This window comes from Cynocephalus volans, chromosome 6 (genome assembly GCF_027409185.1).
Source record: "Cynocephalus volans isolate mCynVol1 chromosome 6, mCynVol1.pri, whole genome shotgun sequence".
Lineage (NCBI taxonomy): Eukaryota > Metazoa > Chordata > Mammalia > Dermoptera > Cynocephalidae > Cynocephalus > Cynocephalus volans.
Window position 1 is genome coordinate 158,271,521 of NC_084465.1, and position 13,691 is coordinate 158,285,211.

The window sequence follows — 13,691 nt, forward strand, 5'->3', positions numbered from 1 at the left end:
CTCCTTTGGCTCTGGATCCCCGCGCCTGCTCTGCACGCTGAGGGACTCTGACGCTGTGTCCCCAAGGGCTGCCTCTCTAGAGAGTCACCAGGAGCTGATTAAGTGCTCAGTCCTGGGGCCTTGGAACGGCCATTCTAGGCAGTTCTCGGTCAGCTCAGGCTGCCATAACAAAACGCCACAGGACAGGTGCTTTAGACAACAGACTTTCACGTCTCCCAGTTCAGGAAGCGGAAGTCCCAGATGAGGTCCCGGCAGATTCAGTTCCGGGCAAGGACTTTCCGCCTGGCTTTCGATGGCTGTGTCCCCACATCACAGGGAGTTCTGGTGTCTTTTCCTCTTCTCACACTCACAGGGACACAAATCCCATCACGGGGCCTCCCAATTATCTAATCTAAACCTGATGATCCCCAAAGGCTCCACCTCCAAATACCATCACATTGCAAGCTAGGGCCACAACATGTGAATTTTGGGGACACACACATTCAGTCCGTAACACACAATAATACTAAGGCCTCCAAGGGAAGTCAGAGAGGCCAAGCAGTCCCTTGGTGCTGAGGTTGACACGTTGGTTGTCCTGGAGGCCGAAGAGCCCACACTGGGAGGACAGGCACAGGTGACAGGACAGGTGGGATGTGTGTGATGTGGCGGGGCACGGGTGTGGGCCGGTCAGCTGGGATGGGAGGAGGGCAGGGGCATTGTGACTGACACTGAGGACTTACAGCCCAGTGCTTCGGTCCCTGGCCCGGCTGAAGCCCACCATGAGCCTGGAGGACGGAGTGCGGCGGGCCATGCAGGAATGGCAGGGCACGAGCAATTATGACCGCATGAACTATTATGACATGGCAGCAAAGTGAGTCAGGGATGCAGGGCCTGAGGGGCTGTGGGGCGGGCTGAGGGTGGGTGAAAGGGGGAGGGGCTGGTGCGGTGGGCTCATCGGCAGGGATGCCGTGAGGAGGGGGATCCGCTAGGTCCGGCCCCTCCCTGGGGCCCTGCCTCCCCCGGGAAGCTCTCCATCCACCTGGGTGCTTGGGCTTCTCTCTCCTACCCACCCCGGAATCTCCGCCCTCCCCTGGCCTCGGGTCAAACCCTGCCCAGATGCTGAAACGGGGATGGGGAAGAGTAACCAGCACAGCCCAGTGGGGGTCGGCTCCAGCTGTGGGGACCCTGCAGGAGGGAAGCTAGTGACTACTGACAAAGTCGGGACCACGTCTCCTCATGAAAAGTGGCCAGAAATAGGTCACCTGCCATCCCAGAATGGGCTGGGGCAGAAGAGCTTGGGCAGGGGAAGCCAGCACCTCACACACCCCCAGACACGTCTCTGGCCTCCCTGCCTTTGCTGCACGGCAATCCACTCCGTGAACACCAATCACCCTCACAGAAAATGCACCCTCTCCTCTCAGCTGAGCTCCCACTTCCTGCAACATCTCCGGGGCCCTTCTCTCCCAGGCTATTGTCAGGGGCTCACAGTACCAGCCCAGGATTCCCGGATCCGGGCAAGGATTCCTCATGTCATTTGCAGTCAGTCACATCCCTGACCTAGCTTCTGGCTGTCAGCTCTTCTGAGTGGCCCTGGGCAGGGATAGGAGGAGCAGGGTCCCCTGAGGGCCGGGCCTGGGTCACACAGGCCTTCATTCAGGAAGACCCCCTGGATGTTTTCTGCCCTGCAGGTGTAGGTGAGCCAGCGTACCCCTGCAACTGTTCCGCAGGTGGGGGAGCAGCCCGGCCCACCCAAAGCCCTTCCTCCCCCATCCCTGGCCAGGCCTCCCTCTCAGCATGGCTATGGCTCTCCCTCTGCCCGCCAGGTTCATGGAATTTGAAGCTGAGGAGGAGATGCAGCTCCGGGTGCTGCAGTGTGTGAAGGGGCCCCAGGGCCTGCCTCCTCCAGCCCCACCAAAGCTTGCTCCTCCAGGGCCACCAGTCCCCAACACTGTGCCACGGTCAGGTACGGCAAGCATATTCCCACAGGAGCCAATACAAAGGCCTAAGGGGGCCTGCGGAGGCCTTGTGCCCTCATCTTGTCCCTTTCCTGTAAGGGGAGGGGGCGCTTGCTCTTTCAGCGAGAGCAGCCAGTGAGAACCTGGGGCTCCACTGCCCTGGATCAGGAACTAGGTATTGGCCTGGTCCAGTAGTTTCGTAGCTGCTATCGGCCTTGGCTGTCCAGGACCCAATGTACAGTCTTCCCAGGAAGCAGTGCTGGGTGGGGAGACGTCCCAGAATCTTGGTGGCTCCAAAGTCTTTCCAGGTAACTCAGTCTCACATGACCCACCTCGGGTAGTGTATCCTCCCACGGGGCCTGACGTGCAGCCTGGACCCATTTCATGGCCCTCAGTTCCAACCTCCCCCCAGTGTGGCTGGAGGTGGCCGCTACAGCCCAGCCACGCACCTGTCCTCCCTCCTGTCCTAGGGTGTGCTCCCAGGAAGGCTGGCCGCAGGGCACCATCCACTCGCCCGCTGTCATGCAGACCCCAGCAGCTGACCCAGGCCAAGGCACCCAAGGAGATCCCACCAGAAGCTGTCCAGGAGTATGTGGATATCATGGAGGCACTGCTGGGGCCTCATGCAAACTGGGAGGATGAAGATATCGAGGAGCAGCAGGAGCAGGACGGGACTGACCCGGACCCAGGTCTCCTGAGCTACATTAACAAGCTGTGCTCCCAGGAAGACTTCATCACCAAGGTGGGCTGGCTTGGAGCCCTCGTGTGGGGGAGGTTTTCTGGGGAACGGCAGTCCCAGCCCCATGGAATTCAGTTCTATTCATCCCTCAGCTACGGAGCAGTGTGTGTGTGAGAGACAGAGAAAGTCTGTGTGTAGCTGCTAGTGGCCATGAGTTAGAACGACCCTGCTGTGTGGACAGGAGAGACAGGCATTACTTTCTGCTTCTCCTCGAGGTCCCCCTGGCTGCAGTTCACTCCCTGCCAAAGACACTCATGCCCCTTTCCCCCTGCTCCAGGTGGAGGCCATCGTCCACCCCCGATTCCTGGCAGCTTTGCTTTCCCCAGACCCAAACTTGGATCCCTTGGCTCTGACTGAGGTGCTGGAGCAGGAAGAAGGACTCACCCTAGCACAGGTAACACACGGGAGACAGGGACACCAGGGCACCCAGGGGAGAAAGGGCCAGCAGATCTCCTAGGGGAGGGAAGGGCACCAGGCAAACGAGGGGGAACACGTGACCCTGTGCCCCTGAAGCCCACGTGATTTTGTCTAGTCTTACCCTGCTGGGGGTGCATGGCCTCCGGAGGGGAACCGCCTGGGTCAGAGGAGTAGGTGCAGAAGAGCAGGAACGAGAGGACAGAGCCAGGGAGGGAGGGCAGGGGGCGAAGCTGGAAGGAGGCCCAGCAGGGCACAGCACAGTCACAGTCCCTGCCTCTGACACCAAGCCAAGCCTCCTCTCACCTTCGCCACCTCCCGCCCAAATGCAGGGTTCTCCACCATCCTGCCAGCCCCTCCCCACACCTGGGGCAGAGCCAGTGAGTGCCACTTTGCTCCCCCCAGCTGGTGGAAAAGCGCCTCGCGGCCCCGAATGACGCAGGAGGTGTGGGGGCCACCCCAGCTCATGGCGCACCCCAATTGGAGTCACATCCTAAGACTGCAGCTGGCCAAGGAGGAGAGCGCGAAGACCGTGGCCCCCAAGGAGGGGTCATCACAGAAACCTGCCCAGCAGAGGCGGCTTCCCATGACCCTCGACCGCGCAGCCGAGACAACCCCGACCTGCCCAGGCCCAAGGAGCCTGCCCTCTGGCCAGATCATCAGGAGTCACGCAAGCTGAGGGCTGCCCATCTCAGCTCCCCTCCCCAGGGCCACAGACCCTCCTCGCCTGGTCTCCGGGGAGCCTGTCCTGTTATGCCTGCGCAGGGCCCGGCAGTCAGGTCCAGTGAAGTCGAGGAGGACCTCCCCAGCCTGGACTTCCTCCTGACCTTGCAGTACAGCCTGCAGCCCTGGGGGCTGTCCCTGAGCCCCGTCCCTGCTCGGCGTCTGGCTCGACCCTCACGTCCTCAAAAGCGGAGGGGCGACCCATTGGTCTCTGGGAGGAGGAAGAAGCAGCACTACAGCCAGTAGGGGCCGTGGGCCGGCCTCTCAGGGGTGCCAGTCCCTCTGGACTGGATTTGACCCTCACTGCATCCTGTGGCCCGAGGGATCCCGAGCTCCCATCACCCAGTGCTGACCCAGCTGCTCCTCAGCTACGGGCAGGGTGGGGGAGGCAGGACAGGGGAGAGAGGGTGGGGGGGTCTGGATGGGGAATTGGGGTGGGGGAGGGGGGCCTGTTTGGGGGATGAGGGTGGGGGAGAGGCGAGGCACAGGTCCGGGAGGCAGCACGTTGGGGGCGTTGTATGTAATGGGGGTTTGTATACAAGTGTGAATAAAAGTGGTATTGTTGGGAAATGCCCTGGGACTACTGCCTCTGTTCTCATGTCTGTGCCACTAAGTGGAGACAGGCCTGTGAGGAAGGAAGGATCTGGGAGATGCCAGGCTCCAAGGACCCACCGGTGCCCGACCATCAACTCCTTCTCTAGATTCTGAGATCTGATTCCTCCCCCAGGACCCATGTGGGATCCTTGACTAAAAGGGTGTCGGCCCCCACATGCAGAGCTGTGGTCATGGGGTGGGGGTGTCCCAGCAACAGTGGCAGGTGGGCAAAACCGTCCAGCACCACGGTGGCCTGGCTGTCTGCTAGGGGGAGGAAGGGGCCATGTCTGGGCGTCTCCTGCCCATCCACCCACGGAGCTCGCTGGTTAGCCCCCAGATGCTCCTCTGCACCTTTCCTCCCCTGTCCCACGTCAGCAGCATCCATGTCCCACCCGCCCCTGTGCCTTTGTGAAGTGTGAAGGAAGCTAACTCTTGGTGGCGGGTCAGCTGGCTGCTGCCCCTCCTATTCCCAGGTGGGTCTCCACATTGGAGAAGGCCTCAGAGCTTGGCTAGATTAAGACGGCGTGGTGTGAAGCCGCACACCACGGCCCTCAAGCCCAGAAGCTTCCAGAACATCATGCCATGCAGGTCCTCGTTGGGGGCATCCTCACGGGAACCCACTACTGTCCCTGCTGTCCAGCTCAGCGCACACATCAGGCGCTGAGGGAAAACGCGGGGATCGAAGGCTGGAGCCCTGGACCCACTCCTCACTAGTTCCCTGACTCTTCCACATTCAGAGCTGTCCTCAGGAGCCCCTCTTAGGTTTTAGGAATGTGGAGCAAGTCGTGTTTGGAGGGGACTTGGCCCATGCCCTAGTACGTGTGGGCACTCAGTCGAGCACAGGCATCATCTCGGTCACACCTCGGGGCTCCTGCTGCTACTCCTGTCCTCGCCACCTGACTGCTGTCTGTCCTGGGGCCCTTTTGTGGTTGAACAGTTCCCAGGAGGAGGCACAACCTCTGCTTCCCCAGCACCGTGCCCTGCCTCAACCTTACAATCTGCCCCTGACCCTGTACAGTGGGGCCAGCTGGAGGGCTGTTACAGTCACAATGTCGTGTCCCCCAAATCCGCATGTTGAAGCCCTAAGCCCCATCGTGATGGTATCTGGGGGTGGTGCCTTTGGGAGGTTGTTGGGGTAAGAGGAGATCAGAGGGTGGAGCCCTAATGACGGGGATTAGCGCCCTTATAAGAAGAGGAGGAGACACCAGAACTCTCTCTTCCCCATGTGATGACACAGCAGGAAAGGGAAATCAAAACGGAAAACCAACAATTATAACTCTCACCATGGTCCACAGATTCTCAGTAATGAATCTCGGTATTAATTCCATAGTATCTAACTTTCACCTATACTTTGGAGTAGTGTAAAATTCCCCGAACTAGAGGCAGGCTAGGTGTTGTGAGTGGTCATGTTTTCAAATGCAAGTTCAAGTTCTCCTGACTTTGGATTGGACTGAGGAGGAACATGGGCACTCGACAATAGCTAATGCACACTGCAAGGAGCCAGTTGGCCAAATCCCCATCTCTCTCCCGTAACTGCTTAATAGCCTTTACTTACTATGACGTGGTCTCAAGTGACTCCGGGGGTTCATAAAGGTAAATGAGAAGTAGTCACCCAACCTGGTGTGAGAATACTGCATGCAAATGACAGTCAGGAATCGAGGCTGTCTGGATCACAGCCCTCTGAAACCTCATTCACCGTGGCAACTGCATTATTTTAAATGGAGACAGCAAAGTAACTAGGTCCTACATCCAGAAGTCACAAGATTAGCTCACCGGTGAACCGGCAGTTTGAGAGTTGTGGGAGTTCCAAAGCTCCATAAAGACTTGGTACCTTCTACAGATTTGAGGTCTAGTTTGAAGTCAGGTAGTATAATGCCTCTGGTTTTATTTTATTTTTTTGCTCAGGACTGCTTTGGCTATTGGGGTCTTTTGTTGTTCCATATGAATTTAGGATTGTTTTTTCTATTTCTGTGAAGAATGTCATTGGTATTTTGATGGGGATTGCACCGAATCTGTAGATCACTTTTGGTATTATGGACATTTTCACAACATTAATTCTTCCAATCCATGAACAAGGAATGTCTTTCCACCTCTCTTGGTGTCCTCTTTCTTTCAGCAGAGTTTTGTAGTTCTCATTGTAGAGATCTTTCACCTCTTTGGTTAAATTTATTCCTACGTATTTTATTCTTCTCAGAGTTATTGTAAATGGGCTGGCTTTCTTCTTCTTCTTTTTTTTTTTTTTTTCCCCTGCTTATTTGTTGTTGCCGTATAAGAATATTCCCAATTTTTATGCATTGATTTTGTATCCTGCACAGTACTGAATTTGTTTAGGAGCTCTAGGAGTTTTTTGGTAGAGGTTATGGATTTTTCTATATGTAGGATCACGTCCAATCCTGTGAAACGTGACGTTTTGATTTTGTCTTTTCCACTGTGGATGCCCTTTCTTTCTTTCTCTTGCCTGATTGCTCTGGCTAGTACTTCCAATGCTATGTTAAATAGGAGTGGTGAGAGTGAGCATCCTTCTCTTATTCCTGTTCCTGAAGGAAAAGCTTTCAATTTTTCCCCATTCAGGACAATGTTGGCAGTGTGATTTTCATATATGGCTTTTATTGGGTTGACATATGTTCCTTCTATACCTACTTAGTTAAGGGTCTTTATCATGAAGGGATGATGCTGAATTTTCTTTTTTTCTTTTTTTTTTTTTTTTTTCGTGACCGGCACTCAGCCAGTGAGTGCACCGGTCAGTCCTATATAGGATCCGAACCCGCGGCAGGAGCGTCGCTGCACTGCCAGCGCAGCACACTACCAAGTGCGCCACGGGCTCGGCCCATGATGCTGAATTTTCTCAAATGCTTTTTCTGCATCTCTTGAGACAATCGTATAGTTTTTATCCTTGCTTTTGTTCATGTGGTGTATCACATTTATTGATATATGTATGTTGAACCATCCTTGCATCCCTGGGATGAAACCCACATGATCACAGTGTATAATCTTTGTGACGTGCTGTTGTATTCTGTTTGCTCATGTCTTGCTGGAGATTTTCGTGTCTATGTTCATCAAGGTTACTGACCTGTAATTTTCTTTTCGGTTGTTGTGTCTTTGTCTGATTTGGGGATCGGGATGATGCTGGCCTCATAGAATTAATTTAGGAGAACGGCCTCTGTTTCAATTTCTTGGAGTAGTCTGAAAAGGATGGTTGTTAATGCTTCTTTAAAACTTTGGTAGAATGCAGCAGTGAAGCCATCTGGTCCTGGGCTTTTCTGTGTTGGGGTACTGTTGATGACTGCATCATTCTCATTGCTTCTTATTGGTCTCTTCGGGTTCTGCATTTCTCCTTGGTTCAGTCTTAGTAGTTTACGGGTCTTCAGAAATCTATCCATTTCCTCCAGGTTTTCAAATTTGTTGGAGTATAGTTGTTCTGAACAATCTCTAATGATTCTTTGTATTTCTGTGGAATCGGTTGCAATGTCTCCCTTTCCATTTCTGATTTTTGTTATTCGGGCCTTCTCTCTTCTTTTCTAAGTAGTCTGGCCAACAGCTTGCGTAGTTTGTTTTTCCCCTGGGGAAAAAAAAAAAAAGCATTTTGCTTCATTGATTTTCTGCATCATTCTTTTGGTCTCTACTTCGTTTAGTTCGACTCTGTTCTTAATCATTGCTTTCCATCTACTAGTTTGGTGCTTAGATTGTTCTTGGTTTTCTACTTACTTGAGATTTAATGTTAGATTATTTGAAGTGTTTCCATTCTTTTGATGTAAGCGCTTTTTACCGGCAACTCATCTTTGACAAGGCCACCAAGAATATACACTAGGGAAAGGACGGCACCTTCAATAAATAGTGCTGGGGAAACCGGACATCCATGCGTAGAAAAGTCAAACTAGGCCCATACCTTTCACCATACACAAAATCAACTCGAAATGGATTAAAGACTCAAATATAAGAACTGAAACTATAAAACTCCTAGATGAAAACACAGGGGACATACTTCAGGATGTAGGACTGGACAAAGACTTTATGAATAAAACCCCAAAAGCACAAGCAGTAAAAGTAAACATATTGCAATGTATCAAACCATAAAGCTTCTGCACAGCAAAAGAAGGCACACAGACAAGGGGCTAATATCCAGACATATAAGCAACTCAAACAACCCAAGAGCACATAAACAAGTTATTCAATATTAAAATGGGCAGAGACAGTTTTCAAAGAAAGACATGAATTTTCATGGCTTTCCAGCAAAGGGGATCGTAAGTAAGGCCAGTCCACGGGAGTCTGCAGAGGTCGCAGCAACAGACCGTAGCTGAGCGTACAAGGACTGCTTCCTACAGAATGATGTGCATACAGCAACCCAGCCCGCTGGAGGTGCTGAGACAATCCAAACCTATTTCCAGACACTCATTCCCCCTACCTCCCTTACAAACCCTGTATTTATCGGATTCCTTGTTCTGACCTACCTTCGGGAAGTGCAGCCACTCTACAGCAGGGTTGGCTGAGGGGCACAAAAACAGGTTTATTGATAAAGAAATGGAGTGAGTAGAACACCAGGTAGAAGCTTTGTGCTGTGAATCTGAGAAACAATTTGAAACTTGCCTCAGAGGCACACACCCACTGTGCTGCCCCTGTATAATCTGAGGGACCTTCAGAATCCTGCCTACCTGCCAGAACCCTGCACGGCATGTCTCCCCACCCCCACCAGCCCAACTGCCCCCACCCCTCCCCCACTGCAGAATTCTGGAGAGCTACATTCTAAGCCTGTTGACATTTAAAATTGGACCCTGAGCATCTGCAGTTGACAGTTTGCTGTCCGGGTCCTGCGCTAGACTTTTCTCACTGTGGAGACTGCCGTGCCACTGTGGTCAGTCCCCAAGCCTATGGGGATGGCTTCAAAGGGAGGTAAGTCTGCAGGGTCTGGGGTGTGTTATCACACCCGTCACCCCTCAAACCCATGGGAGTTCAAATGTGACACTTGCCCTGGGACAGCTGGTTGGGTGGAAATAGAGGAAGAGAGAGCACCGGACTTACCCAAGGACATCTCACCCGGGAGACGGGGGAAGCCACTGGCATCCTGAGGCTGCAGGGGGAAGGGGGCTTCTCACAGGTGGATCCAGATGCCTCAGGAGAAACCTACCGGGTGATGAGAAAGGACACAGCAGTTGTACTGACTCTTTCCAGAAGGGAAACAGGTGACTTATGTTTCTAAGTCAACACAGGTCAACGTGTGTTTGTAGGCAATGGTGGACTGTGTCGTGCTTGTGCCACAGGGGGGCTCAAGAAGAAAGCCTGAGTCCTGCGTCCTTTCTTCAGACACCTGGGGCTTGTGCTATGGTACTGTCCTGAGGGATACAAACCGGAGTATTCCAGATCTTAGAGGAGTAGCGGGGAGAAACGGTCTCAGCCAGAAAACCGTTCAGTGGAACAGTTCTCTCTGACCAAGATTACCGTGAAATATCCCCTCCGTCAGTGAGGCTGGAGGTCACTCTAACTGCAGCAGTCCAGTCTCGGCTCACGTCTGCCCAGAGATGGCTTCTCATTCGGTCCAGATCGCTGTTGTCTCTGTTCACCAGGGACAGGGCAGCCAGAAACTGCAAACAAGATGGGGCTTGCTCTTCGCGGAGCTGTTCTGAATTGCTGTCCCTTTGGGGGACGCTCGGGTCTTCAGACCCATTCATCTTCCACCCTGTCTCATGGCCTGTCCTCTGCCCTTCGTTTCATGTGGAGATGAAGACTTTGTTCATACTCCATGTCTAGCCCATCGTGAACAGGGGACAGATGAGGCGTGCTGTCGGCTTTACAGTGGAAGGTTCTGAAAGGCTGGTTTCCTTCCCGAGAGAGGAAGCAGAGCAGCACACCATTAGGAAGATCTTCTATTATTATGACTGTTGTTATTCAAAGTTAGGACATATGTCCTGATCAGTTAGGACCATGTCCTATGGACCTTGCTCTCCGTGACTACGGTTGACCTGAAACCCTAGTGAACAGGGATGTACCCAGACAACTTTCCTGTCACACTGGCTCATGCCTGGTTCTTTGTGGGCCATCACTGAGAGCTCAAAGGAGAAGGATCACAGAAGGTCTCCATTATCCACGGCCAACTCTAACCATCAGCAGCTATTCAAATCTCTACGAACCTCCACTGGGAGCCGCAGGGCTCCGCATTTCCTGGCCTTTCTAGTCCTCTGCAGCCCTCTCTGGCTGTGCAGTGACAGGGTCTCAGGGAATTCATCATCTAACTCACAGACCACCTCCTGAGAACAGAGCTGCCTCAGTGACAGCACGAACGAACCACTGTGCATGGGGACAAGTGTGCCCCGAACCTGGCCTCTGTTCCATGCTTGCTGTGGGTGGTACCAGGAGAAGCACATCCTCACTGGGCTGCTGCATTATGGGGTTCCCTCAGGGCTCCTGGGCGATAGTTGAGGCACAGATTTTGTTCAAGTTCATTTGTTTGGGTTGTGAGGGCTTTATGAGGAGCATCAGGAAAAGGAGCACTGAGAAAGAGAAGGGCTCATAACCTTGTGAATCTGCTGGCTTCACATAGGTCACGTGGGGGGCGCCTGCAACTGGCACTGGAGAAGGTGCCCTTCATGGGGGTGTGCACACTGAGGGGCGTTGTGCCGCCAAGCAGAGTCCACCCCAACTCACATCTAGGGGCAATCCCACGAGGCTGGCGGGTCCACGTGCCGGGGACACCCTGGGGAGCTTCTCAGAGGCAAGGGAAGCTTAGGTGTTACTTCTTGACTGACGGGGGTCAGAGGATCTCAGTGAATGAGAAGCAAGTTCTCTAGTAGAATGATCCCCAACCCAAGGGGGAGCATGACATTCACTTGGGGGCAAACTGCACAATTCCCCGTCCTATGGCCCTCAAATGCTGGGATGCCTCGCTCTGGTTCACACTGACTCTAAGGGAAGGGAGAGCCTCCGTCCTGGTGGCCGCGTCCCCTGCTCATTCGCCCCTCTCCTTTGTCTCCACAGCATCTGCAGTGCTGGGGCCCAGCGTGACCCTGAACCCTCCGTTCACTTCCTTCCGTCCGCTGTTTCCCACGCCTGCTTCCGGCCCAGTCCCCGGGCCGCCCTGCGAGCAGCCCCCACCTGCCCTAGTGATGTCAGCGTTGCCTCCTGGTGGCCCCCTGGTGCGGTCTGCTTTCCCCAGGATGCCTCAGGGGACCGGAGCCGCTGGCCATGGCCCGAGTGGGGCCGGGGCTTTCAACATCATTGTCCCAGTCAGGACGCAAGGGGCTCCAGCAGAGCCCTCTCACACTCAGACCACTGTCCTGGCTCAGGCCCCCCTCAACTGGAGTGCTCCAGGGGCCCTCTGCGGGGGTGCTCAGTGTCCTGCTCCCCTGCTGTTGGCAGCTCCCGCTGTAGGGACCGTGATGCCTGCTGCATCCATCGGGGGCACGTGGGCTGGAGAGGGGTACTGGTTCCCAGGCCAGCCCCTTCCAGCTCCCCTTCCAGCAGCCCAGCTGGGTCCGACCGTGGTCCCAGGGAATGACGGGCCACGTCCACATGGGGCTGGTGGGGAGGGCGGCAAGGCCCCCTCCCAGGCCAAGGCCGCGCCAGAGGACTCCTGTAACCCCAGGAGTGTTTACGACAACTTCCGACGCTGGCAGCGCTTCAAGTCCCTGGCCCGCGGGCACCTGCCCCAGAGTCCTGATGCTGAAGCTCTGTCCTGCTTCCTCATGTGAGTGCCCTCCTTGGGGGATGGAGCTAATCCCACCGCTCCCACATGAAGGGGAACGAAGGACGGACGAGGAGGGCAGCCTATTTAGGGGAACTTGGATGAAGGTCACGTGGGCGACGGCCCATGCATTCTCAGCAGTTTAACTAATGTCCCACTCCGGTTCACGACGTACATTCATGAGCCTTAGGTCGACTGATCCCCAACACCCTGTGAGTCCACCAAACTTGGTTTTTAACAGTTACCATAATATGCACAGAAGGTAAAGGCCAGAGTGAGTTTCCGGTGTGACATGAGCCACAACTTGGATTCAGGTCTCTGCCTTCACCCGTGATTCCTCCCCGTGTCCTCTCATGCCCAGCACAGGACCTGAGTGAGGATGGCTTCGGGACGTCACATGGAGGGACTGGGGGGAGAAGGCACAGGCCACAGGAGGAGCCTTACACATGTACCCCCTCACTCTTCTGGAAAATTCTAGCGAGGAGACTGAGGTAGTCAAGCCACACATTGGGACCTGGTTGGGCCCCCATCACTGGGTTTGGATCCTGCGCAGAGTCGCCTTCTTTATCCCTGAATGCCTCCTAGACAGAGAGACAATTCCGCTTCATTCGGAGGGTGGGAAGATTGTCTGACTCATGTCTGATGCACTCAGCAGGGTCTCTGGCATGTGCTGTCCCTCGTTATTGTTGTTTTCGTATTATGATGATGATTACTATTACCGTCAACACTAAGAACAGGCAACCTAGAAGAGGACAGTGTTCCCAAAGTCACATGTCCCACCACAGGGAGTGAGGGGACCGTGAGCCCAGGAGCCCAGGACCAGGGGCTGAGGTGATGGGAGGCAGCGACGTCCGTAGCCAGGAGCGTTTGTCTTTCCCTCCCCAACACCTGCCTCCTTCCACCTGCAGGCCCTCGTGTTCCTGGGGCCATCACATGGAGCACGTATCCTAGTCCACGGGACACGGGACATGGCTGCATACCTGCCCCGCTCCCACACTGGCTGCCCTCCACGGGAAGCTGCACACAGTGTATAAATTAAAGGGGCCCCCAAATCCTTGTCCCCAGTGATTTCAGTGTCCCGCACATGCTGAGCAGTCGGAGTTCCCCTTGGACCAAAGTCCCAGGTGCCCTAGGCTGTCCTGAGTCCCTAAATGGAGCCACCGCCCCCAGGCCTTGCCCGGTCAGCTCAGGCACCGGTCTCCTTTGGCTCTGGATCCCCGCGCCTGCTCTGCACGCTGAGGGACTCTGACGCTGTGTCCCCAAGGGCTGCCTCTCTAGAGAGTCACCAGGAGCTGATTAAGTGCTCAGTCCTGGGGCCTTGGAACGGCCATTCTAGGCAGTTCTCGGTCAGCTCAGGCTGCCATAACAAAACGCCACAGGACAGGTGCTTTAGACAACAGACTTTCACGTCTCCCAGTTCAGGAAGCGGAAGTCCCAGATGAGGTCCCGGCAGATTCAGTTCCGGGCAAGGACTTTCCGCCTGGCTTTCGATGGCTGTGTCCCCACATCACAGGGAGTTCTGGTGTCTTTTCCTCTTCTCACACTCACAGGGACACAAATCCCATCACGGGGCCTCCCAATTATCTAATCTAAACCTGATGATCCCCAAAGGCTC